At 29.0% G+C, this 4,802-nt stretch overlaps 1 non-coding gene across 1 annotated transcript; it reads right to left on the reverse strand.

Moving 5' to 3' along the window:
• Nucleotides 1-596: 596 nt before the first annotated feature.
• On the reverse strand, nucleotides 597-699 carry LOC126016992 (U6 spliceosomal RNA). The gene has a single exon (XR_007498671.1). It is a non-coding gene; the product is annotated as a U6 spliceosomal RNA (small nuclear RNA).
• Between the last annotated feature and the right edge of the window lie 4,103 nt (nucleotides 700-4,802).

A 4,802-nucleotide genomic window follows, 5' to 3' on the forward strand; every position in this document is an offset into this window, starting at 1 on the left:
GCTAACCAAAGAATTGATGCTTCACTGTCTCTGTCTACACAAACTCTAATAAAGTAGTTAAAATTTTCAAGAATGTCTGAGCTGAGTTACCAATTTTGTAAAATCTTAGCTTTTATCAAGAATGAGACTCTAAAATTAAATTGTGAGTAGACGGATTTTTTTTACTTCAATTTGTGAAAGGTTTTGTTTGTAATTTTGCAAGGCTCAGAATTTCTAAAAAAATAATAGAATTGGATAACTAGAGCATAAAATACATATAGAAACATGGGACTAACGTAAAAGAACAGGTCACAATAAAAAAAAGCATATCAGTGATAAAATATATTATGAATATGAAGAGGAAGCAGACCGCATACTCAAAACATTTTTAAACTAAGAATATACAAAAGTTATATTGAGCAAAAGAATTTGGGAAATTCCATTACAATAATATAAAAACTTGAAATAAAAATATGAATTATAAATAAAGATTTGAATAAAATATGAATTACAAAGGTCACATGAAAAAATTTGAATCCACAGTATGTGACATTCATTGTGAAAGTAAAACATAGAGAAATATTAGCAAGAAATCTTTTCTTTTAATATCTTTATTTAAAAATATGGAATGCTTCACGAATTTGGGTGTCATCCTTGTGCAGGGACCATGCTAATCTTCTCTGTATCCTTCAAATTTTAGTATATGTGCTGCTCAAGCAAGCCCAGCAAGAAATCTTATAAACACATGACAAGCATATTCAAACTTGTAACAGTATTTTATTATCTAACATATATGAATATTTACATAACATATATGAATTTACATATTTACATATATGGCATTATGTCATACATTACATAACATATATGAATATTATGAATGAGAAGTATTTACTGGAGTACAGAATATTAGGTATGATTAAAATGACGATGTTTTAATCCAATTTTTATTTTGTAAAGTATAAAATGTGATTATTTAAAAAATATATAATAAAACATAACTCTATACCAAATATCTCAATTTCAATGAAGTAAAAATACTAGTAATAGTTATCTTTTAATACTTTTTATTTTATATTTGTCAAGTGTTTTTAATTTTGGTGATAGTTTAAATGATTTTGGATTTGATTTTGTTATCTTTAAATGTGACAATGTTTATTAGCCCTCAACAATGTTGACATCGTAAGTTCATCAATTAATTCCAGTTCTGTTTTTCTTTTTGATTTTTATCTATTCTACTTACAATTTTTATACGGTAGCTCAAATAATATTCTAGTTAGTATACAAACATTTTGTAAACTTTTATTATATATATATATATATATGTACTCATGCAAAAATCATATTTTCAAACACTAGAAAATAATATGGGTGTATATAGGAAAAAGTAGATGTTTTTCATGTTTTCTCTGTTAATACAATTAAACATTTGTTTAAAATAATTTATTTTGTTCAGTAAGTCTTTGATACCTTAAGTAATATAGTTATTAAAGTTTAGATTGTGTATTTATTTATTTTGTCATAAAGATATTTAAAAGCCACGTTTGAAAATGAAATGTATTTATATTTAACTCAATTCCTATACCACCTTATTAAAATTAACTTTCAGAAAACTTAATCTCAATATTGATGTATATAATCTTTTTTGAGACAGGGAAAAAATAATGTTACATCAAAAATTTTGTCTTTGAGAAGAAATTTTTTCCTTTAAGATTTAAAAATAAGTATAGTGAAGGGTTGTTTCTGAACATGAGCAATGAACTATTATACAATTTTCTTTTCTATTGCAACTTTACTTTTTACAAATATTTTATGTTTATGAAACTACATTCACTAATGTAATGTAAGTCCAATTTATTTCAAGTATTTAAATCAAGGTAGTAAAAACCTATAAATATGCATAAATAGCTATTAAGACTTAAGTGACAATCTACAAACATAGGCAGGAGCTGAACTATATATAATATCATACTCTAAGGTCTTTTACATAAATATATATTCTATTTTGTAAATTTAATAAAACATGTTAAATGTAAATAACATCACAGTTCTTTTGCTTTTTTTTGTTTGTTTCTTTTTTCTTTTTTCGTTTTGTGTGCTCAGGAGTTACTCCTGGCTTTGAACTCAAAAATTGCTCCTGGCTCTGGGGAGCATATGGGACTTTGGGGGATTAAACTGCGGTCAGTCTTGGGTCAGCTGCATGCAAAGGAAAAGCCCTACTGCTGTGCCATCTCTCTAGCCCCCCAGCATGTCCCAGTTTTAATAGAAATTTCATCCTCATTTATGCAAATTTTCTCCTTAAAATATAACCTTCAGAAGGGATATTGCAATTTAAAACATTTAGTAATTCCAAAATTATAATATTTAGATATTTTCTTAATAAAAATTGATCTAAAAACACTATCTTGGTTACTATAAGTGACATCTATTTTAACTGTAGAATTCAGAGAAGCTCACTCAAAAAAATCTTGAAGACACATTTTGTCATCATCTCCTCACCATGGTCAGTATGACTGACAGCAATTGCTTCACCTGAAAAATATCATAAATTTAATTTTTACATTTCTTTTATTGATATTATATTAAACTGTTTATTATTCAATGCGTTTCTGTGCATTAAGTATTACCACAGGTGGGAAGAGCAATACGAAAACCTTTAGGGCCTTTTTCTTGCACTAGTCATTCTGGATTTATGTAGTACTTTTCATTCCAAATGGTCTCCCAAGCACCAACAGTCATACATCTTGAGAGCAGAGCCAGGAGTAACCCCTGAGCACCACTGGATATGGCAATAATCAAAAGCCAAAAAACAAAACAAACAAAAAAAAAAAACAGGGATATGGTTCAAACATTTTTGAGGGATTATTCCCAGTATACTTAGGTGTTACTCCTGGCTCTGTACTTCTGTACTCAGAAATTAATCTGGCAGACTCCAGGGACCATATGGGATGCTGGTGATCAAACACAATTCAGCTAGTTCAAAACAAATGCCCTATCAACTGACAACTCCAAGGCCCAATACAAGATACCTGGTGCAAGTCTGCTCCATTGTAGGGAGGCTGAGACATCACTCTGTCTCTAAAACTTCTTTGTTAACTTTGGTTTGGTACTTGGGCCATACCCAGCAGTGCTCATGGTTTACTCCCAAATCTACACACACAAAAAAATCTCCCTTTCAGGGACATTATAGGATGCCAGGGCTGAAACCTATGTCAACCTCATGCAAAAGACAAGTGCCCTTTTCGTTGTGCTATTGCTCAGGCATCTGGTTAAACTTAAGGCAGAAATAAAAAGCATAATTTATTCAAAAATGCAAATAATATTTACTAAAATTGTAAACATAAAATAAGCATATTAAAATTGTGCAACCAATTAAAAATATACTTGGAAAAGTCACTACTACATTGCATAATACAGCTATTTTTCAAAAAAATAAATTCAATTTACTAGATTTAGATAACCAAAACATTCTGAATATTTCATGATTTAAAAGAATTTATTTTTAGTCTATAAAATCTTTGAGAAATTAATAATTACATAGAGCACTTCCTAGAGGTCAGGTTCTAAGCTGTTGTACTTGATATTTAAGACACTCTAGTTCACCTAGCATAAAAATATGTGATGCTTGCTATAAATGCAAGATTTTGGTAGAAGAAAAGCATGCTTTAGAAATATATTGAAATGCCATATTGAGGAATAAAATTTCTAATAGGAAATTAGGAAAAACAAAAAATGAGGAAAATAAGATATTTCAAGTCAGTAATAGAAGTGATAAAAAATGAACACTTTCAGAGGCAAAGTGATCGCTGCTTTAATGCTGGTCTTATGCACAGTGACCCATTTGGTCTATCTGCACCATATATGGTCCTTTGGACCCTCCAAGAGTGATACCTGGACACAGATCAGGAAAATGCCCTAACAACCAATGGGTATAAAACTTCCCAAAACAAAAAATATTCTTCCAGGTTTGACTCTGTAATCCCCTAGTCCCCTCCTGTGCCTTTGTTCATCTGTATTCCAGCCATCATAGTAAATGAAAAATATGAAGTGTGATAGTTTTAAAATGTCATGTTTTATATTTTGATATATTTGAAAATGTTTATGTGATATTTAAAATTTATTTTTTGTAAAATTTAAAATGACTTTGATTGATATATTCAACATTAAATAGAAGAGTATTATAAATAGTGAAATTGAATCACAAAGCAAGCAAACAAGAAAAATAGAAAAACTATAACTGAGGATATTATGACAAATGCTTTCTGGTACACTATGCAATACTCGGGGTGGATCCTATGTTAGCTTTTCTCGAACTAATACCTTATCCTTTGTACTATATTTTTGCCCTTATAAATATAATTTTATAACTTTCATAAATAAAATAAATTTTCCAGACCAACTTTAATATAGTTATCATGTTTTGTAACTGTAATAACCAAAGTGCTATTTTGATTTTTATTGTGTGTATATTCATCCTATTGCGATGCAAAATTTCCAGTTAAAATTGCTGTTCTCTTTTCAGTTTCCTTAGCTAGCATTTTATTTATTATCTCCTTTATCTGTGGCATTATCCTTATATTTTCTTCAGAGTTTTATTTTAGTATGAGCCAAATGGGGGCAATTGTGGTTTGAAGTGAATAACGAAGCTCGGAAATATAGCAGAACTAAGATAGAGTTTCCAAAAAATATTTTGTGTTCTTATTGGTGAAATATACAGAAATATGAATAATGCTTTCTTCATCAGAATAAAAGAGTGCAAAATACATTAAGTAACTATGCCCAAAATATACTTCTTTATTACGAGAACTTAAATAAATGAAAAT

The sequence above is a fragment of the Suncus etruscus genome, chromosome 8 (assembly GCF_024139225.1).
Source record: "Suncus etruscus isolate mSunEtr1 chromosome 8, mSunEtr1.pri.cur, whole genome shotgun sequence".
Classification (NCBI taxonomy): domain Eukaryota; kingdom Metazoa; phylum Chordata; class Mammalia; order Eulipotyphla; family Soricidae; genus Suncus; species Suncus etruscus.